The sequence below is a fragment of the Hemicordylus capensis genome, chromosome 2 (genome assembly GCF_027244095.1).
Source record: "Hemicordylus capensis ecotype Gifberg chromosome 2, rHemCap1.1.pri, whole genome shotgun sequence".
Taxonomy (NCBI): Eukaryota; Metazoa; Chordata; class Lepidosauria; order Squamata; family Cordylidae; genus Hemicordylus; species Hemicordylus capensis.
The window spans coordinates 217,641,884-217,664,940 of record NC_069658.1 but is presented as its reverse complement, the minus strand read 5'-3'; the positions used below and the strand labels follow the sequence as shown (position 1 = coordinate 217,664,940).

The window sequence follows — 23,057 nt, the reverse complement described above, 5'->3', positions numbered from 1 at the left end:
TGAGTTCAGAGAAGCAAGATGGTGAGAGGTCTGGAAACTAAGTAATCTGAGGAACAGTTGATGGTGCTGGGTATGCTTAGGCTGGAGAAGAGAGGACTAAGGGGAGATAGGAGAACTATCTTCAAATAGCATAAGGGCTGTTCATAGAGAAAGAGGGGTCTCTGATGCTCCAGAGGGCAGGACAGAAGCTGGAGAGCCATCTGTCCAGGATGTTGTGGCATGTGGGTTTTCAAACTTAGGCCCCCAGATATGGCTAGACTACAACTCCCATCATCCACAGCCACAGTGGCCAAAGCCCATTGCCAATGCCAAAGGCCATTGTGGCAGGGATGATAGGAGATGTAGTCCAAACACATCTGGGGACCTGTGTTGCCAGATTTGGCTTTTTAAAAGCCAAATTTTGAGTTACGGCCCATTTGACTCACAAGTATACCCCTTAGGTTCTGGCCACACTGCGGGACCCAAGTTTGAGAACTCCTACTGTAGCAGATTCCTGCACTGACTAGTGGGCTGGACTAGAAGACCTCAAAGGTCCCTTTCAACTCTAAGCAGCCAAGTTCTAAGCAGCCAAGAAGCCGGGTAGGAACCTTTCCCTCCATATCGCCCACCTCTCACCCTACAGCTTCAGCCCTTGGTTAGCCATTTCGCTGCTGGTTCTTAACGTGGACAGTGAAAGGAAATACATGTCCGTTGCTTAGCAACTGTAAGGAAGAACTCCCACTGGGGATCAGGCCTGGGAGAGGACTTTTTTTTAAAATACCCCAATTAGTAGGAGGTTCCAGGAGCAACCTTCTTGCAAGGAGACAGTACTGGAGATCTCTAGCATGCTTAGAATATCGGTTTGTTTAAAATGAACAAGTAGGAACAGAGGAAGCTGCTCTCTACCGATTCAGACTATTGGTCCATCTAGCTCAGTATTGCCTACACAGACTGGAAGTGGCTTCTCCAAGGTTGCAGGCAGGAATCTCTCTCAGCTCTATCCTGGAGATGCTGCCAGGGAGGGAACTTGGAATCTAGATGCTCTTTCCAGAGCGGCTCCATCCCCTGAGGGGAATATCCTACAGTGCTCACACATCAAGTCTCCCATTCAAATGCAAACCAGAGTGGACCCTGCTTAGCATGGGGGACAAGTCATGCTTGCAACCACAAGACCGGCTCTCCTGGTCTTGAGTGCAGGCAAGCACCCAGAGACAGTGCCAGTCTGTAAAACAGTGTCAGCCCCCCCCGCCCCCCACCCAAAGCAAGCAATAGGCACTTGGAAAGTCTCACCACCACCACTGACAACAAGCCGCCAATAACAACAACAACAATGAAAACAGTAGTGGTGCCAATAGTTGTGGGTGCCTTTGGTGCAGTACCAAAAGAACCTGAAAACCATCTCATCACCTTGGGCATCAATAGCATTACAACTCATCAGCGGCAGAAGGCCACACTACTCTGGACAGCACAAATACTACTGTGATATCTTTAATTCTTCTTTAGTTATCCTAGATCCTTGGAAAGGGTCCAATAATTAAAGTACCAAATCCAGTCAATAACATCTGGTAGACTGTGTGTAAATAGCGTAATAATTAGTAATTAATAAATAAACAACCAACTTTATTATTATTATAATACATTTTCATTCTCCCTTGCTGCCTCTTATTCCTGGACTTCCCTCCAAACATCTGCACAGCACCAACCCTCCTTCCCCCCTTCAAATCTTTCCTCAAAGCTCCTATTTTCTGCAAAGCATCTCCGTGTCGGGCCTGCTTCAGCTTTCAGGGCCCCCTCAGCTTTTTAAAAGGAAAGTCCAGAGGTAGCTGCGTTGAGCCAGAGTCACACCCCCTGGCCAGGCCGCCTAGTGAGGCCCTGGATGTTATCCCAGACTGCCTTGCGAGTCTTTGCAGCCATGGGCCCCAAAGGGGAAAGGGGTGGGGCTCATCTGGAACGAGGCAGAGGTTCATGAAGAGCGTAGGTTCAGATGTAACGCGCCCCTCAGTGAGGACAGCACTTGTTCCAGCAAGCCAACTTCCAATCTTGGTTACAGATCTCGGTTTGAGGGCCTGAGTGAATCTCAAGTTCCTGCCTTGGTGTGGGTTCAGACAGCCCCAGACATGTCAGTTGCCATTTTGGCAAGCGGGTTCCACATGGTGTGTGAACCCACTTTTTCTCTCCAGCCCTCCAGCCCTCCAGGGCCCATCCAGCATGCATCTCAGGAACAAAGGAACATAGGAAGCTGCCATATACTGAGTCCGACTAGCGAAGTATTGCCTTCACAGACTGGCAGCGGCTTCTCCAAGGCTACAGGCAGGAATCTCTCTCAGCCCTATCTTGGAGATGCTGCAAGGGAGGCAACTTGGAACCTTCTGCTCTTCCCAGAGCGGCCCCTAAGGGGAATATCTGACGGTGCTCACACACGTAGTCTCCCATTCAAATGCAAACCAGGGTGGACCCTGCTTAGCAAAGGGGACAAGTCATGCTTGCTACCACAAAACCATTCTCCTCCTCAATGGCTCTTCTAGTAGCCACCAAGGCCCTTTCACTATCGGCGAGCCCCGAGAAAATTCACTTCCCATCTTGAGTGTTTATGGCAGGATATTTAGTCATGCAGGCTTGATGCTCCGTTCCGGGGCCAACGTGTTCTTTTCCGGAGGATGCCGGCTGTTGCCCCAGCAACCCCGTGCCCCTAATTAAGTGGCCACCGGAGTCACGGCGGCAATTGGTAGCCTGATATCGATTTGCCCAGAGGCAGCTGCTGAATGACAGAGGCGCGCGCCAGCCAGGATGCTGAAACGAGCCGTGCAGTTAATTTGTGTCTGTAGGCACGAGCCAGCAGAGAAGGCCGGGAAGGGAGATGAATTCCTTTTTATTCTCCACCCCCAGGGCAGATCGGCCGGGAGAGAAAGCTAAGGTTGTGGCTTTCGCCTAGCAATCAACCCGGGGCATACACACTCTGGTTCCCACTCCTGCTAATGAGTTGTCTGATTACCATTTTTATGATCGCCGACTCAAGTCGGCGCAGGCCAAGTTGGGGGGAGAAAAGCAAGGGACCCGCCGAGCAGGCAGCCTTTCCTCTCTCCTCTTGGCCTCTGCCAACCGGCTTTCCCTTGCCAAAGGATCCACCTCAGCACAGCAGGGATCTTAGCACCAGTGGGTGTAAAAACTGGATCGCGGGGGGCGGGGGGGAGGACTCCCCAGTTAAGATGCTTCAACGCCACCTGTTCAATTACCCAGAAAATGGAACAGACGGCAAATGTCTCCAAGATGTTCTTTTGAAACATTTGGATCCATCCATCTCTCTCTCTCTCTCTCTCTCTCTCTCTCTCTCTCTGTCAATATAGGGTGGGAGAGAGTGGGCATGCCCCCCAAGGAATTGTGGGGGAAAGTGTAGGGCATGATGGTTAGGGAGGCAGTGCCCAGCTGGAAAGCCAAGTTGGACTGGCTGTCAAGATTATCAAATGCCCCAGGGCGGTTGAGGTTTCTGAGCACCCTGGAGGTTTGCTTAATGTCAGTGCTGAATGGAAGTGTGTGTGTGGGGGGTGGTTTAAAAAGGCTGAGGTCTGCATGCATGCATGCAGCCCCACGTGGAATAGAGAACCGCAAGGTCAGGGAAGGAGCTGGAGATCTGCTAATCTGAGGACTTGCCCCGAGATACATCTGGAGATTGAATCTAGATGTGAAAATGCAGTAGAAGCAGGCAGCTAGTGGCCTCTTAGTCAGATACGGCCAGAGGGTTTTTACTGATTGGCCTGTTGCTGCTGACAGTCATCAGGATTCAGCCCCACACCAGGCATAGAAGGGGAGGGGCCCAAAACATTTTGGCACCTGAAGCACGAAACCAAATGACTCCTCCCACCCACTCCCCCGCCCTGGCAACCTCCTGCTCCCTTACCTGGCTGCTTGGTAGTTAGGTGAGTTATTGCACACTGAAGAAGTTCCCAGCCTTGGGTCCTCAGATGCTGATGGACCACATTATCCACAGTCACAATAGCTGAGCAGATGCTCAGAGTCACTCATTCTTGTGCTCTTGAGCTGCTTGCACAAATACTGTGCTCGTGCAGCAAGGAGAGTACACAGCTTTGCATAATTCCCTGCAACGTATATGGCCTGAGGAATAATTCACAGCAGAAGTCCTGATACAGGTGGATACATAGCGGAATGAGCAAATGCAACCTCCTTGCATAGCGCGACATCTTTGCAGTGAGCACAACAGCCTTTCACTAGCTCGACATGTATGTAGCAAGCGCAGCATCTTTGCACTAGTGTGACATGTTTGTAGTCAGCACAACATCCCTGCGCTAGTGCAACATGTCTGTAGCAAATGCAACAGCCTTGCACTAATCACATGTTTGCAGTGGGCACAATATCCTTGCACTAGTGCAACATATTTGTAGCAAGAGCTGCATCCTTGCACTAATGTGTCATGTTTGCAGTGAGCACAACATCCTTGCACTAGTGCAACTTGCTTATAACAAACGCAACATCCTTGCACTAGTGTGATATGTTTGCAATGAGCAGAATATTTTTGCACTAGTGCAGCTTGTTTGTAGCGAGCACATCTTTGCACTATTTTGACATGTTTGCAGTGAGCACAACATTCTTGCACTAGTACAAGTTGTTTGTTGCAAGTGCAACATCCTTGCACTAGTGTGATATGTTTGCAGTGAGCACAACCTCCTTGCACTAGTGCAGTGCATTGACAGTGAGCAAAATATCCTTGCACGAGTGCAATATGCTTGTAGTGAGCACAGCCTCCTTGCACTATTGTGATCTGACTGCAGTGAGAACAACATTCTTGCACTAGTGAACTTGTTTATAGCGAACACATCTTTGCACTATTGTGACATGTTTGCAGTGAGCACAACATCCTTGCACTAGTACAACTTGTTTGTAGCAAGCACATCCTTGCTACCTTGTGATATGTTGGCAGTGAGCACAACCTCCTTGCACTAGTGCAGTGCATTGACAGTGAGCACAATATCCTTGCACGAGTGCAACATGCTTGTAGTGAGCACAACCCCCTTGCACTAGTGTGATGTGTCTGCAGTGAGCACAACCTCCTCGCACTTGTGCAACAGGTTTGCAACAAGCACAGCAACCTTGCACAAGTGCTGCGTGTCGATAGCAAGGACAATGTCCTTGCACTAGCACACATATTTGCACGAGTACAGGGCTCATCTGGTTGTCAGCCGATGACACTATTAATGTTAAAGCAACCAGCTTCCCTCCAGCCCTGACTCGCTTCCTTTCCCACCTCTGTTTTACTGTCACGTTCAGGGGTACAAGGTTAAGCAGGGCACCTGGAGCGACAAGCTCTCCGTCTCCTTGTCCTCTACTAAAACAGGAAGCTTGGGCTTTGAAACAATCTGGTGGGGCAAGGAACAAGCCTCCACGAGCCTTTCAGTTGTTTCTGGGGAAGGTACAAAAACAATCTCTGCCCTCCTTCCTCAGCTGTTCCCACAACGCAGCAGCAAGCAGAGCTCTGAGCTCCTCCCGCCAGTCCCCATCCAGCTGCTGGAGGCAGTAATGAAGCTCTTAACAATGTCCACCGGGACTGCTGTCTGGCCTTTCCAGATGTCTCCGGTGCAGAACTGAGCTGCTTGTTCGCTCCGATGGCGTCCCCCGCCAGCCACTTGCAGATACCCTGACCTCAATCAGCCCTTTTGACGCAGCCGCTCTTTCCCCCTTCTGGGTTCACCGGCGTTTCATGTTTGTGCTGCACAGGTAGTGTGCCACGCATAAGGAGAACAGAATGGCCAGGCTTACTCAGCCGGAGGGTGGAAGCAGAGATCATGTTCATAGGAACAGAGGAAGCTGCCATATACTGAGTCAGACCATTGGTCCATCTCAACTCAGTATTGTCTACACAGACTGGCCGCGGCTTCTCCAAGGTTGCAGGCAGGAATCTCACGCATCCCTATCTTGGAGATGCCAGGGAAGGAACTTGGAGCCTAGATGCTCTTCCCAGAGCGGCTCCATCCCCTGAGGGGAATATCTTACAGTGCTCACACTTCTAGTCTCCCTTTCGTATGCAACCAGGATGGACCCTGCTTAGCTTAAGGGGACAAGTCATGCTTGCTACCACAAGACCAGCTCTCTTCCCTAAAAAAATAATAAAGCACATGCCAGTTGTGCTATCGCTTTGTGTGCATCCACAGTAGAGTAAAGGTAAAGAAAAGTGTGATGTAGAGTCAGTGTCGACTCCTGGCGACCACAGAGCCCTGTGGGGTTTTTTGGTTGAATACAGGAGAGGTTTTTTATTTATTTATTTATTTATTATTATTATTATTATTATTATTATTATTATTATTATTATTATTATTATTATTATTATTATTATTACATTTATATCCCGCTCTTCCTCCAAGGAGCCCAGAGCAGTGTACTACATACTTGAGTTTCTCTTTCACAACAACCCTGTGAAGTAGGCTAGGCTGAGAGAGAAGTGACTGGCCCAGAGTCACCCAGCTAGTCTCATGGCTGAATGGGGATTTGAACTCGGGTCTCCCCAGTCCTAGTCCAGCACTCTAACCCATTGCCATCTCCCGTGCAGTATGAGATGATGCCTTTCAGCATCTTCCTATTTCATTGCTGCCTGATAGAGGTGTTTTCCATAGTCTGGGAAACATACCAGCAGCGATTCGAACCGGCATCCTCTGGCTTGATAGTCAAGTCATTTCCCCGCTGCGCCATTAGGTGGCTTTTATGTGCTTCCTGCTCATAACGGGCATTCTCAAACTTGGGCCCTCCAGATTGTGTGGGACTACAGCTCCCACTACATATTTCAATATTTTGCCCCACTTTTAGAACAGGGTCCAAGTGACTTACAAGAAGGGGAAGAACTCTCCCAAGCCACATAAGTACAATGTGCTCAACAACCAATTAAAATCACAGTAATTAAAGCAGCAAGACATTATCCTCACACGGCAAATGGCTCCTGGGATAAAAAGGGGTCTTCAGCTTCTATATAGATAGGAGGCCAGGTGGCTCTCATTGGGGGAAAGTTCCATAAACAAGGGGCCAGCACGGAGGAGCCCCTGTCTTTTGGTACTCTAATTGGAATCCTAACAATGCTTGAGCAGAAAGCAGGGCCTCTTGGGCTGAACCTAAAGCCCAGGCAAGTTCACACAGGAACAGGCTGGTCTTTTTTTTTTAGAGGAGAGCTGGTCTTGTGGTAGCAAGCATGACTTGTCCCTTAGCTAAGCAGGGCCTGCCCTGGTTGCATATGTAAGGGAGAGTAGAAGTGTGAGCACTGTAAGATATTCCCTTCAGGGGATATAGCTGCTCTGGGAAGAGCGTCTAGGCTCCAAGTTCCTTCCCTGGCATCTCCAAGATTCCTGCCTGCAACCTTTGAGAAGCCGCTGCCAGTCTGTGTAGACAATACTGAGCGAGATGGACCTATGCTCTGACTCAGTATATGGCAGCTTCCTGTTCCTATGTTCCTATCCACCCTGGTTTGCATTTCAATGGGAGACTACATGTGCGAGCACTGTAAGGTATTCCCCTTAGGGGATGGAGCCACTCTGTGAAGAGCATCTGCATGCAGAAGGTTTCAAGTTCCTTCCCTGGCATCTCGGGATAGGGCTGAGAAAGACTCCTGCCTGCAGTCCCACAGAAGCCACTTCTAGTCTGCATAGCCAGTACTGAGCTAGATGGACCAATAGTCTGACTTGATATATGGCAGCGTCCCATGTTCCTAACCAATTAAAATCACAGTAATCAAAGCAGCAACACAGGGCAAGTGGCTCCTGGAATAAAAAAAGGGTCTTCAGCTTCTTTATACACAGGAGACCCTGTGGTTCTCCATGGAGAAAGTTCCATAAATGAGGGACCAACACTGAGGAGGCCTTGTCTTTGGTACCCACCAATGGGATTCCTGCCAGTGCTGTGGCAGAAAGCAGGGCCTTTTTCGCGGACAGGTTCACAAGGGAGCAGGCAATCCGTAATGCAAGGGTTCTCATCCCTGGGTCACCAGATGTTGTAGGACTACAACTTGCTTCATCTGCAGCCTTGGGCCCTTGGGAGTTGTAGTCCAACAGCAACTGGGGAACCAAGTTGGAGAATCCTTGCCATAGACAAACTGGATGGTCAAGCATTCACCACCACCTCACTACTCTGTGGGGTCTGTCAAGGTTGGAGGGCAGTACTGAAATATTTTAATTAATTAATTAATTACCCATGGCCTCACCAACTTTTTGGAGGAGAAAAAGCTGGTGTGTGCATTTCCTTGGGAGGGATAGCGGTAACTCTGTATAGCGGTAACACAAGGGCAACCCTGAAGTGACGAGGAACAACTTCCAAGAAGCACACAGTCATCATGGGTCCGTTTAGATTGGGGCTGTCACTGACAACTGTTGGAATTAAAAGAAGAGAAGATGATAAACTTCATTCTCGTCTACTGGGGCAAGGTCTATAGCTGTTGTGGTATAGGCCTTGCCTCAGTAAATGAGGGTGAAATGGATAATCTTCCCTTTTTAAAAATTTCAACATTGTTTAACACCAAAGGTTAGAGTCCTCTCTTATCTGGAATCACTTTTTCCCTTTTGGAAGCCACACATGCCGTAGTACAACGAGTCAAATGCCTTTGAATTCATTAAATCTACATAATTTGTATGAGAATAGACAAAATACAAGCATTTTGTTTTTGTAGCTGGTACATGCAGGAAGGTACATGTTACAGTGGGTGCCAGCTTCAGGAGAGGCATTCCCTTCCAACAGAGGCAAACGTGAGAATGCCTCTCCTACAATGGCATTGGCTACTTACAATTTTTGCAAATACCAATGCGGCAATGCAAATCATCTTTCCTCCTTTCTCTGCATATCTATCTATCTATCTATCTATCTATCTATCTATCTATCTATCTATCTATCTATCTATCCCTCACTCCCTCCCTTCCAGCTACCTTCTGTGTGTATGTATGTTCTCTCTCCCTCCTCTTCCTTCTGTTTAGCTACCTTCTGTGCAGTCCTTCCTTCCTTCCTTCTGTCCATCCGTCTTTCTCTCCCTGCCTTTCACTTTGACTCCCCCTGACAGGCGCACAAGGGGAATCTGTATTAACACGCATGTTTGATGAATTATTTATAAAGCAGGTGACCTCATTCATTCAGCCTGATTTTCCACCATGTCGCTCCAATTACGGCACATTCCTTGAACGGGGGTGGGGGTGTCGGGGAGGCCAAGGTGGTGCATCGGTTCTCATGACTTCAGCTAACTTGTCACTTTGGTGGATTATCCGCACAGGAGCGACGGCAGAGGTGCCCCGTTCTGCTTCCTTAATAATTAAAGCCACACTCCCCGTGGCTTGAGGATTGTCTTCTGTGCTCCTCCCTGTCCCAGGCCCTCTCGTTATTTAATTGGTGTCCCCTCATTCCAGGAAACGCGCGTACAGTCACCGAAAGGCATACTCACTCTAACACTACAGGGTGGTCCAAAGCGATGCTTCCCAAAGTACTGATCCACTGTTTTATAGAAGAATCACAGAGCTGATGCAACCAAAGTTGATTTAGACTATGCCTGGATGCTGACCCAAAGCCCAAAATCTAGCATGCAGTTGCATCAAGGATGCTATCAGAATTCCCAGTGCAAATGTCTTCCTGGGTATTTTATTTTTATTATTTATTTATTATTCAAATTTGTACACCGCCCCAGACTTTCATCTCTGGGCAGTTAACAATAGCATAAAACAAGTTAAAATATACACAAGAATCTTAAAACAATTTAAAAATCACCCGCAGATTAAAACCTTAAAATTTTAAAGAACTGAAAAAGCTTGGGTGAAGAGGTGGGTTTTCAAATGTTTTTTTAAAATTGTCAGAGATGGGGAGGATCATTTCTCAGTAGGGAGCGCATTCCATAATCCCGGGGCAGCAACCGAGAAAGCCCGTCCCCGTGTGGGCACCAGCCAAGCTGGAGGCAACCGGAGACGGATCTCTCCGGATGACCTCAATGGGTGGTGGCGCTCATAATGAAGAAGACATTCTCTTAGATACCCAGGGCCTAAGCCATTGAGGGCTTTATAAGTTATAACTAGCACTTAGTATTTTGCCGGGAAGCCTATTGGCAGCCAGTGTAACTGTGAGCAAAGGAGTGATGTGGTCTCTCCGAGATGACCCAGAGACCAACCTGGCCGCCGCATTCTGTATTGACTGAAGCATCTAGACCAGGGGCGGCTCGTGAATGCACCTCCGGTGGGGTGGCAGGCAGCTTCTTTAACTGTAAACGGAGCTGGTGCTCCGTGCCACCCAGCAGCCCCCACGGCGGGGAATCGCCTCCACGACTCACCTGGCCGCTGGCGGGGGCTTCCATCCGTGGGAGCCAGGTGAATGGCAGAGGTGATTCCCCACCCGGCTCCGTTTACAGTTAAAGAAGCTGCCCGCCACCCCCGCCCCCAGGCGTGTTCACGAGCTGTGCTGGTTCTGGACTACATACAAAGGCAGCCCCACATAGAGTGCATTGCAGAAGTCAAATCTGGAAGTTACCAACAGATGTACCACTGTTTTGAGGTTGTTCATCTCAAGAAACGGATGCAGCTGGCGTATCAGCCAGAGCTGATAGAAAGCACCCCTGGCCACTGCCTCAACCTGAGAAACCAGGGAGAGGTGTGGATCCAGAAGTACTCCCAGATTGCGAACCTGTTCCTTTTGGGGAAGTGTGACCCCATCTAGAACAGGGAGATCAAAATTGTCTCTGGAATTCTGACCCCACACAATAAGTATCTCCATCTTATCTCGATTCAGTCTCAGTTTATTCTCCCTCATCCAGCCCATTACTGCTTCCAGTCAGGCATTTAGAGAGGATATGCCACCTCCTGAAGAAGTTGACATGAAGAAGTAGATCTGGGTGACATCAGCATACTGGTAACACCCAGCTCCAAATCCCCTGATGATCTCTCCCAGCGGTTTCATGTAGATGTTAAAAAGCATTGGAGAAAGTATGGAGACTTGAGGGATGCCATACTTAAGCTCAGATCTCGAAAAACAACCGTCTCCAATCAACACCATCTGGAATCAGTCCAAGAGGTAGGAGCGGAACCACTGTAGAACAGTGCCTCCCACCCCCAACCCCCTCAGACGCTCCAGAAGGATACTATGGTCGATAGTATCGAAAGCCGCCAAGAGGTCCAAAAGGACTAACAGAGTCACACTTCCTCTGCCAATTCCCAACTGGAGATCATCCATCAGGCCGACCAAGGCAGTCTCCACCTCATAGCTCTCCTGAAAGCCAGTTTGAAATGAGTCTAGATAATGAGTTTCCTCCAGGACCTCCTGGAGTTGGAAGGCCACCATGCTCTCAATTACCTTGCCCAGCCATGGGAGGTTGGAGACAGGCCTATAGTTGTTCAACTCTGCGGGATCTAATATAATGATGCCGTATTACCTGTTTGTTTGCGTGGCCCAGTGGAGTCTGAAGGAGAGCGAGGCGTCCCTCCTTTGGGGCTTCTGGTGGTTCCAGGCCAGATGGGTCCCGGTGGGGTTGAGCAGGCAAGGCAAGAAGAGCTGCAGGGAACAGCTCCAGTGGCACCACCATGTTGGGCATGGCAGAAAGCAGGAAGTGAGACCAGGGAGGGGGCGGGGCTTGGAGTAGGCTTTAAGCCCTGTCAGCTCTGTACTAGGAGTGTGCACAAAACTGGAAAACCCAGTTTGGCTTGAATTGAACTGGACTCGAGCTGAATTGGGTCCAGTTTGGTTTGGGGCACACTCAATCCGGGCCCAGTTCCATTCAAATTTGAAAAGGTTTGGGCTGGCTCAAGTGGGGAGGGAGCAGTGAAATTGTTTAAACATACTGTTGTCAAGGGCACCACACACGCACAGAGGGCTGAAACATCCCTGAAACGGGCCTAACCAGCCCAGGGACAGGCCGGGGGGATGGGCAGCCGCTGGAGACTCCCCTCCCATGACCACCACAGCCCTTTTTTGTTTCCTTAAAAAAAACAACCAAGTTTACTGACCCTCTCCACCCTTGAGCCAGGCCTGAACTTCGAGGTTGAACTTGGCTCAAAGTCAAGCCTTCGAGCCGAGCCGGTTCGAGGTCGAGCCGGCTCGATTTCAAGCTGGCTTGCACACCCCTTCTCCCAGGGCATTTAAAGCCAATGCAGCCGATGATGAGGGCTACTCTTGAGCATGGGATCTGGAATTACCTTGGAGAGGGAACCGGCTGGATGCAGTGAACCAGGAGGAGGAGAAGCTGGCCTCCTCCCCTGGCTTACTCTGAGGCTGACCTTAGCTGTTCTTGCCCTGTGATTCTGGAGTAAAAAAAGGCCAGGAACATACTTTCTTCCCCTTGGAGTATTATACTGGATTTTGGAGTCCCATCATACCTAGACTTACTTCTGAAGTGGAACATTTGGGGTTCTAATAAACATTGGAACCAAAAGGTTGGAATTACAAGGAAGTGGATTCAGGCTAGACATCAGGGGGCATTCCCTGTCTGTAAAAGCTGTTGGGGAGTGGAAGAGTCTACCCCCTGCAGTGGTGAACTCTCCATCATGGGAGGTTTCCAAACAGAGGCTGCATGGCCACCTATCAGGGATGCTGCAGCAGATGCCTGCTCTGAGCTGGGGTTGGACTGGAAGACCTCGAAGGTCCCTTCTAGTCCTAACGTTCTTTGATTCTAGGATTCTGCTATAGAATTCATTCACCCCCTTTTCGGTGTTAGTTTTGGCAATTGGTGAGCTAAGGAGAGCAATGAGAAAGATCCCTTCTGTTGGGTGAAAAAGCTGCAGCCGGTTCTCTAAGAGGCAGACTTAGAAGCCATCATTCATCTGCTCCTGGGTCAAGACTGGTCTAGAGTAGAGCTCACTGCAGAAAGTAATAAAAAACATGAGAACAGCCCTGCAGAATCAGGTCCAGAGCCCATCAAGTCCAGCATCCTGTTTTCCACATGGGCCCACCAGATGCCTCTGGGGAGCCCACAGGCAGGAGATGGGCATACCCTCTCTCTCTTGTTCTGCAACTGGTATTCAGAAGCCTCCTGCATTGTCCCAGATTTAATTCCTGGCATCTCCAGATAGGGCTGAGAAAAGTCCCTGTCTGAAACCCTGGAGAGTTGCTGCCAGTCAGTGTAGAGAATATTGAGTTAGATTGACCAAGGGTCTGACTCAGCAGAAGGTGGCTGCATATGCTAGGCTCATCGCATCTGCTTTGCATGAAGAAGACCCTAGGTGGACCCTGGTGGTAGCATCTACAGATCGGGCTGGGAAAGACCACCATTTGAAAGTCTGAAAAATCATTGTCAATCGATAGTGTGAGGCTGCTACACCTTAGGTCATTTGCTTGCTTTGTTTAAAAGCCCCAAAGATGTTTGTACATAGGTAATGGTGATTGCATTGCATCATGGGTTTTGTACTCTTAAGCTTACAAACACACGCCTCACAAAAAGAGAAACTCTTGTGCATCTGTGATTGAGAATACTGAAAATGAAACCCAGAATATGAAAACACGTGCATTTTTGATAAGCCCCCAATTTTTTTATAAGTCAATGCAAATTAGGAAAAGTTTGAAAACATCCCCCACACCCCACGTGTGTGTTTTAGCTGCTGAGCATAAGACCTTCTCACTCCATCTTGAAGCTAGGTAGAGAGATGCGTTTGTGCGTGGGTCAGTGTGACCGCACCAGTTGTGTGAGCAGATGGAGGCAAAGTAGCACAAAAATCTTAGTTGTAAGCAAGAGTGTGGGATCAAACAGCGGGAGGCTTTAAGACACAGTAAACAAACCTGAAGTGTTTGTCTTCTTGTTCCATTTAATTGTCTTTCATCTCCATATCTATCAATCATCGAATGGAGAAATTGCTTTGATCTAGCAGGCCTTTGTAACAACCCTCAAAGGTAGGTCAAGAACATATCTGGGTTTTTTGACTGGGGAACAAGGGTCAAGTCAGGGAAATACTACTGTTTACAAAGCAGCAACATCATATTTAATTAAATTACTATTATTTATATAAAATATGTATGCCCCACCCCACCTGTGCTATATTGCTCAGGGCAGCTCAGAAAATTAATAAAACCAACAAAACACAAAAACAACACACATTTAATACAATTCATAAAAAAGTAACTAAAAGCCGGACCCAGTTAAAACCAAATTTGAAAGTTAAAAACCCATGATATATAAGCTACAGGTAAAACATTTAAAAACAAATCTAAAAAGATGGACCTTTGGATATATTTTAAAACCCAGGGAAAGGAAGCATGATGAAGCTCTTCTTGGAGGGTCTTCCAAAGTTGAGGGGCCACAGTCGAAAAGGCCTTGGCTCTAATCCCTGCCAGCCAAATCTTAGACAGTGAGCAGAGCCTGAAAGAACCTTTTAGTGAGTCAACCCTTTGGTCCATCCATCCTTCTACTCTGACTAGCATCAGTGCTTTAGGGGTCATTCCCAGGCATATGTCAGAGATGCTGTAGCAGTTTCCTGCAGTGAGTAGGGCTTTGGATTAGAAGACCTCAACAGTTTCTTGCAGCTCTAACACTCTGTAATTGAACACATTGCTGGTGGAGTTTCTTGAGAGACAATGTGGAGCTTTTTAAAGTCCTGAACAGCTTGGCTTGGGGATTCCACCCACCGTCTCCTTTTTTTATCTTCTGTTTTCTTGGGCTATTGCCCTAAGGATGTATTTCTGCAATGCAACTCAAACTTGGGAAGACATTGCCAGAGTATCCTGTTCCCAGTGTTGGCCAAGCAGGGGTCCTGAATGTAGGCAAGAGTCCTAGGAGTTGGGGGTGGGATTCAGATCTCAGACACCACCAAGAGATAGCAAGGATTGGGCAGGGAGGGTCAGCACCTTGGACAGCTCTGAGCAAGCAGAAGAGCTGGCCAGTAACACCAGAGCACCAGAAAAGGTCTGCAGTCTAATGTCGGCTTTTGTAGGTTGCTGGTTAGTCAGGGTGGTTGGCTTTGCCCACTCTCTGGAGACGTTTTTGGGACTTAAAGGAGACTTGCTAGATTTTGCAGATACTGGCTGACATAGTGCACAAGGCTCCGTCAGCCAACATTCTTTTGCGGGGATTGAAAAGTTAAAGAGGTTTCCCTTTAATTTTTCAATTCCCAAACCAGGTGAAAGAGAAGCTACCTCTCACTGAGTAGCAGCTTCTCTTTTGCACAGCTGGGCCCGACAGGGATGGCAGAACTCCAACAGGATTCTGCCATGACAAGAGCGATTTTACTTGGAGTTCTGACTGCTGGGGGTCTCTCCTGTTGTGATCGAACTCCCTTCAATAATGCCTGACAGAGGGCATATTGGAGCTAAGAAGCCCGTCAGACCGACATACTGCACCGCCCTACCCTGTAGCGAGTGTACGGCAGATATAACATTCAAACCAGGGACTTCCTAATTCCTAGCTCCGTTTCTTAGTCACTAAAGTACACCAACTCTCATGGGACTAGGAATCTCGTTACAAAGAAATGCTGGCATCTCTCAAAAGACAACTCCCAAGGGTTATTTGAGAGAATATCATGACACATACACTGCTTACCAATGGTGCTGAAATTCATAGCACCGCTAGAGCGAACCCACCATTAGTCCTGGGATAGCGGAAGTTCGGGGGTCACGTTTGCCCTCCGACGTTCTGTCCCTTTCAACCTCATACTATAAAGTGGGCTGCATTTCCCTGCGAGGGAAGCACATAATGTGCCACTTTGATGTTTCTCCACCGGATAGTGTGAGAAGGCCCTGCGCTCAGGATGAGACAGAATAATTTGTAATGTTTACCAACAGCTGTCTGACAAACACTTTACGTTTATGAAGTGTGCGTTCTCAATTTTCGAGCAGCTGCTGCAGCAGAAAGAAGGAGGGAGGGAGGCAGAAGACCTACCTTCTCCCCCCTCCTCCGAGACTTGCAAGAAGCCTGCAGCAGAACGGGAGACAATGCAGTTGCCTCTTCCATAAGTTTTTGCATGGCATCAGTGACACGTTTCAAGTTTGTATTGAAGGTCCCCACCTTGTTGGCCCTGACTGGTGTCTGGGCTATACAGGCAGCAGAATGAAATGAGAGAATCCTTCAGGTGAAACATTTCAGGCTACAGGCAGTGGGTGGATGACATCTTTGGCCGTTGCTCCAAGCAGAAAGCTGTCCTAAAATGTACCCCTGTGCTGCAGGGCTCCACCTGTCTCCAATGGGTAGGAATACAAGTTACACAGCCCTGAGCTCCTTGGAGGATAGTGCAGGATATTGTTGACAATATCTCCCAAAGTCCCCACTCACAGTAGCTCAGTGATGGGAATGGGGCTGTATCTCATTGGTAGAGCATCTGCTTTGTATGCAGAAGGTCCTATGTTCAATCTCCAAGTAGGAAAGACTCCTGCCTGAAGACCTGAAGCTGCTGCCAGTAAGTGTAGACAATTCTGAGATAGACACACCAAGGTCTGACTCAAAACAAGGCCATTTCCTATGTCCATATATTCCACAGAGGTGACCCTAAGTCAGACGCTGAGGAGGTAGGATCATCATCAGCTCTGGATCTTGACACTAGACCTTGGAACTGATCAAGATCCAGCATCAGCTCTGGATCTTGACCCAGGGCTGGAGTCCCCCAAGGTAGTTCCTGCAGGGCCTGAGCTCACTGGGGCAGCACCCTTGGAACCTGAGTCTAGTACAGAGCTGGCTCCCCCCGCTCATCCTGCCTGCCCCATATCTGCACACCATCAGTGGCAAAAAGCCCAGCAGGGACAGAGCAGAGGAGGACCAGGTTACAGAAGTCTGCCTCTCTAAGGCTTCCCCTCTGCAAGCAGGGGGGCCGAGCTCAGGATGGGTAACCTGGGCTCAGAGGTGCTCAGCCTGCCTCTGGCGGGTGTCGAGTCAACTTCCTTCCCTGAACCTCCCCAAGGCCTTGTGGACTAGGCAACCAGGACAGGACAGATAGAAATGTCACAAATGATGCATCTTTTCACTTTCTCTTGGTGCTTTGGCTCAGTCCTCCTCACTCCTCCCCGAGAGTCTGCTCCAAGCAATTGCTAGAGCAACATCTCTCTTAAGTTGCTTGTGTGGTCCTGCTCGGAGCTCACCGAGGTCCTGAGACCACATCTTTCCCCATCTCCCCTGTCTCTTCATTCCGTGCTGACCTTCTGGGTTTAGATCTCAAGCTTCTAGAACCTATGCTTTAAAGTTTTCCTCCCTGATGATACTTTCTGTCTCATTTCCCACCCCTTCTCTTTATTCTCGACTTATAGGACGTGCAAAGCCCAAGGGAAGACAGGCGCCAAGATATCCCCCTAAATGTCTTCACCCTCTGCTAATGGCCCATTTCTCTTAATGAACTCTTCAATGCCGGAAGCTCCCCACTGTAATGAACCTTCCTAATCAAGATGTAATGGGAGCCTGGGTTGGTCGGTGAGTGTGTGCATGCCTTTGTATTCATCTCCAGAATCTTCGAAATCATGTGCTGTGTATTCGTTCTGAAATCTACATTGTATCAAAGAACAACCCAACCATAAAGCAAGGCTAAGCCATGGATGAATTCACAAGTAACTATGGGAGGACAGGAGAGCCATCACTTGCCACTAGGTGCATGCCCCCCGCCCACCACCACCACCAGTGTTACCATGATGTGTGAAACAGGTGGAGAATGTTGGTTACCCATCTCAGCTTGACTTCATCAAGCCAACTTCATTGGTTGGTTAAGAATGTCGGGCTGAGGTGGGCAACTGAGCATAGGAAGCTGCCTTATACTGTGTCGGCTCACAGTATTGTCAACACTGACTGGCAGGGCCTCTCTGTGATGACTCCCATGGGGGTCATGGAGGAGGATTCCTCAGATGAAGACCCACAGCAGGGGGGGCAGGTTGGAACTCTGATCAACTCAGTAGAGCCAATGCTGGCAGGCCTGTAGGTTCCTCTGCCTCCTTCCCTCCCTCCTCCTGATGATGATGATGATGACGATGACGATTGATTCAATTTCTATACACCCTTCCAAAAATGGCTCAGGGTGGTTTACACAGAAATAATACATAAATAAGATGGATGAAGCTCCAAGGCCGTTGAAGTCGAGGTGCCTGCCCCAGATCTCCGACAGCAATGTTTGGCTAGAGTACAGGCTCAGAGGGAGGAACGCCGTAGGTCAGAGATGCTGGCCAGAAGGAACAGGTGCTCCAGCTCTGACCCAGCTGCATCTCCCTGACAAGGCCCAGCTGCAGTGTTGAGCGGGACTCTCAGCACACTGCTGATTTAGAGCAGTCCGAAAGCTGGGTCTGTGCTGGAAACAACATCTGTGGTGACCAGCCCATATCGTGAGCAACTCTGACAATCTGGACCTGTTTGTTGTGACTGATGATGATTTGTGTTCTCCCCTGACCCTGCAACTGTGGAATCCCCGGTACCGACTTCTTGCAGTGTTTTGTGACTATGCTTTGTCTCTGTTCTTGTCTGTTGTCTCTCCCTTCCCCTCTGAAAAGAGTGGTTTCACAGCTGCTGGACGCTTGGCCAAGGCAGGTCATTACACTCTCCAGGGTTTCAGGTAGGGGTCTTTCCCAGCCCTACCTGGGAGTGGGTCTGCCAGGGATTGAGTCTGAGATCTTTGGTATGTAAGCAGACTCTCTGCCACTGTACTACGGCCACATCCCCTAAAGGAATATCTTACAGCAGACAGCATTCACATGTAGTCACCCATCCAAATGAAAACCAGAGTAGGCCCTGCTCAACAAAGTGAAGAATTCATGCTTAGGAACATAGGCAGCTGCCTTATACTGAGTCAGACCATTGGGCCATCTAGTTCAGGATATACAGACTGGCAGCAACTTCTACAAGATTAAAGGCAGGAGTCTCTCTCAGCCCTTTCTGGTGATACCAGGGAGGGAATCTGGGACCGTCTGTATGCCAGCATGCAGGTGCTCTTCCCAGAGTGTCCCCATCCCTTAAGGGGAACATCTTACAGTGCTCAGACATGGAGTTGCCCATCCACATTCAAATCAGGGTGGACTCTGCTTAGCAAAGGGGACAATTCATGCTTGCTACCACAAGACCAGCTCTCCTCCCTTAGTCCAGCTCTCCTCCCTTAGACTACTACTGCAAGACCAGTTGACATTCTCCTGACATTCTCTGCTCGACATTCACCGGACATTTCTGGCTTCCTATGACATGGAAATGGCCGTGATATCTGGGTGGCAGCTAGTAGCCACCATTCCATGTGAAGCCACCCAGCTTCTTTGGATGCCAAATCTGGACGGGAAATGGGCTGACCCAATTTTTTGGACATCATCCATTTGGAAGTCGTCCTGGGTGGACATCAGTAGGCTAGAGGAGCTACAGCAATGCCGTTTCCCACCACCACACCCGCACGATGAGGCAGGGGCGGGGTTGTGCTCCCGTCACCGAAATAGGCACGGCAACCGCCATTTTGGATCCCCCTCCACATGGCCAGGACTGGCCAATCAGGAGAAGGAGGCGGGCCGATTGGGCCCAGCCACCTCCATTCTGGGCAGTCTCTCTTCCGCTGGATTGGCTTGAGGCACAGCCTTTTCCCGCCTACTTCTCACCGAGGCCTTAGTATTGGGTCCTAGGCAGACTCAGTCGGTAACTGGCCACTTGGCAGGAGAGTGCAGGTGTTGGGTAGGTAGACTGAGTAACGGTGCTCAGCTGGAGGGCCATTTGGGGTGAGGGAGGGTCACGGAACAGCCCTTCAGGGTTTTGGCAGCCCTGAGGGCTGGGAATAGCCCCCGCTCAGGGGCTGGCTCTACTCACCAACTCAGAGCTTTGACAGCTTGGGTTTGGGGGTTGGGTCAGGCCGCCCCCCCCCCGCCTTCAGCGGGGTAAAGCCTCATGGTGAGAGGAGGTCAGGACATGGCACCTGACCAAATCAGTACCCGGCCCTTCGCTGGGACGGCCCTCGCTAGGAAGCGCCTCCACACGGAAGGAGTACCCGCACACTGGTGATTTAGGTACCTCATTGCAAGTCCTATTCACTGTACATTAATAACGTGGCCCTAATTTACTCCAACCAAGTGTGTCCTGTCTTCGTTGGGGTCTGGGGGAGAAAAGTGGATGATGTTGGAATCGTTGTTCTCTGGTGCTCCATGGGTTGAAATGACAAAGGAGCCATTTTAGGCTAGACCTGAGGAGGAATTTCCTGGCGGCAAGAGCTGTTGGACAATGGAACAGTCTGCCTCATGCAGTGGGGGGGAGGGGGCAGGGGCTTTCCTTTGCTGGTGGTTTTCCAACAGAAGCTTCCAGGGATGCTGCAGCAGATTCCTGCACTGTGCAGGGGCTGGACTAGAAGTCCTCCAAGGTCCCTTCCTACTATTAACATTCTATCAGTTCCAAAGAAGTGGGTTCAGGCTATATATTAGAAGGCATTTCCTAGCTTTAAGAGTGTTGGACAGTGGAACAGACTGCCTCACACAGTGGCGGGCTCTCTTTTGCTGGAGATTTTCAGTTGGAGACCGGACAGCCACCTGTCAGGAATATGTAGCAGATTCCTGCACTGGGCAGGGGGTTGGTCTAGAGGACCTCTAAGGTCCCTTCCAACTCTACCTCTTTTTGAAACAGAACCCTAGAGTTTTAGTCTCTGCCCAGCTCTACTTCTCTCATAGGAACATAGGAAGCTGCCATATACCGAGTCAGACCATTGGTCTATCTAGCTCAGTATTGTCTACACAGACTGGCAGTAGCTTCTCCAAGGTTGCAGGCAGGAATCTCTCTCAGCCCCATCTTGGAAGGTGGGAACCTGGAACCTAGATGCTCTTCCAGAGTGGTTCCATCCCTTAAGGGGAATATCTGACAGTGCTCACACACCTAATTTCCCATTCATATGCAACCAGGGCGGACCCTGCTTAGCTAAGGGAACAAGTCATGCTTGCTATCACAAGACCAGCTCTCCTCTCTCTAGACCTCTCCTCTCTCCTCCATCTCTCATCTTCTCTCCTCACCCGCAGTATGCACATCAATGGCACAGTGGAAACAGCAACGACACCCAAGTGCTACAGACAGAACATTGTCTCTGGCGACATAAAAAGGGCACATAAGTTCATGGCCGTTACCCAGGCAGTAATTATTAATGACTCTATAAGAACTGGTGAAGGGAAGAGCATCTGCACTGGAGAATGAGCTCACTGCAGCTAACATTATTACTCCCTTCGCTGAACTAAGTTACTCTACGGAGTTGTGTACTACATTTCTGGGCTTGGTAGGAATCCACACACAGCTAAACGACTCGGGCTAGGGGTGTCATTCATGCCAATGGGGGGTGGGGGGGGGTGTACACTGTTCAAGAGACAGCTGCCCATCGCCAGGGTGGGCAAAGCAGGAAGAAGGTGGGAAGTCAGTGGAAGTGGCAGATGTCTATGGTCACTAGGGGTGTGCACAAGCTCTCCTTTTATTTTCGAGAATGTTTCCACATTGTTAAGAAGTGATCTGGAAAACAAGCCCTCTGTGGAAAACTTGTTGAAACTGGATATGTTTAGATTGGAGAAGAGAAGACCCAGGTGAAAAGAGCCTTGTTGGATCAGGCCCAAGGCCCATCTAATCCAGCGTCCTGTTTCCCACAGTGGCCCACTAGATGCCTCTGGGAAGCCCACAAGCAGGAGATGAAGGCATGCCCTGCTTTGCTCCCCTGTAACTGGTATTCAGAGGCATCCATCCTTCCTCTGAGCCTGGAGGTAGGCTATAGCCATCAAGACTAATAGTTATTGATAGGCTTGCCTTCCATGAATTTAAGCCTCTTTTAAAGCCATTAAAACTGGTGGCCATCACCCCATCCTGTGGCAGAGAGTTCCATAAGTTAATTATGTACTGTGTGGAAAAGTACTTCCTTTTGTTGGTCCTAAATTGCCTGGCCATCCGTTTCAACGGATGACCCCTGGTTCTTGTGCTGTGGGAGAGGGAGAAAAACTCCTCTCTTTCTGCTCTCTCCATACCATGCACTCATATAGCTGCCATGATCCTGGATCTGGGACACCCTCAATTGGGGAACAAGGCGGACAATTCAGCGGAAAGGGCCTATGACCCAGACCTGGGCTAACCTGATACTTCTGGGACCTCTCACACCAGGAGAACCAGGGGAACCTGAGACAGCCCCCTCCACCATGACCTGGTGGAGTCTTGGTGGAATCTTGGTCATGGTGAAGTCACCTGGTGGAGTCCCCTGAGGACTTGGTGGAGTCACCTGAGGCCTTACCAGCCCTAGTAGAGGTCCCCTATACCACTGCAGCCATTGCTTAGAAAATGTGCAAAATCCTTTTAAGCAATAGAGCGTTCTCCAGGGAAGGGGTGGAGCTTATTCACTGTACCTGAACAGCAGCCATAAAAACTGCTCCATGTCAGTTCCAAGCAACTGGATACTAGCTGGGTGACTCTGGGCCAGTCACTTTTCTCTCAGCCTAACCTACTTCACAGGGTTGTTGTGAGGAGAAACCTAAGTATGTAGTACACTGCTCTGGGCTCCTTGGAGGAAGAGCGGAATATAAAATGTAAAAATAAATAAATAAATAACTGCTGGAGCAATATCCCTTGTGTGTTACTGCTTGGAGCTATCCAAGGTCCTGACCCCTTTACCTTCGGAGCTGTCCAAGGTCTGTATCCCTTCCTTGGCAGAGACCCTGGCTCATCCTAAAACAGAATAGGAGAGAGCAAATAATCTTTTGCCCAGAGGACACGACTAGAACTAAGAGGTATCCAGCAGTGTCCCTTGTATGGTTAAATTGGATCAGTTTAGGTTTGTGATTGCTGAGGACGTGGACAAGCTGTTTGGGGAAGTTCATCTTACCATCTAGCCTCTTGATCCTTGCCCAGCGTGGCTTATACAATCTAGCAGGGAGGTTATTGGAGAGGGTCATGTTAAGATCTTTAATGCCTCTCTAAGGGAGGGCAGGATTACTCCTTCTCTCCAGGAGGCAATTTTTAGACCACTTTGGATCCCTCAGGCAATTATAGGCCTGTTTCCAGTTTCCCATGGTTGGGCAAGGTGATTGACAGAGTGGTGGTTTCTTAACTCCAGGCAGTCTTAGAAGAAGCAGATTACCTGGACCCATTTCAGACTGGCTTTTGGGTGGGCTAAAGGGTGGAGACTGCCTTAGGAACATAGGAAGCTGCCATATACTGAGTCAGACCATTGATCTATCTAGCTCAGTATTGTCTTCATAGACTGGCAGCAGCT

General features: G+C 49.2%; 1 long non-coding RNA gene across 1 annotated transcript in view; it reads left to right on the top strand.

Moving 5' to 3' along the window:
- Positions 1-23,057, top strand: part of LOC128346948 (uncharacterized) — a 92,371-nt gene that overhangs the window by 27,014 nt on the left and 42,300 nt on the right. Inside the window, exon 3 of the long non-coding RNA XR_008317308.1 lies at positions 17,143-17,302. This is a non-coding gene — a long non-coding RNA (uncharacterized LOC128346948). The remainder of the gene's footprint in view (positions 1-17,142; positions 17,303-23,057) is intronic.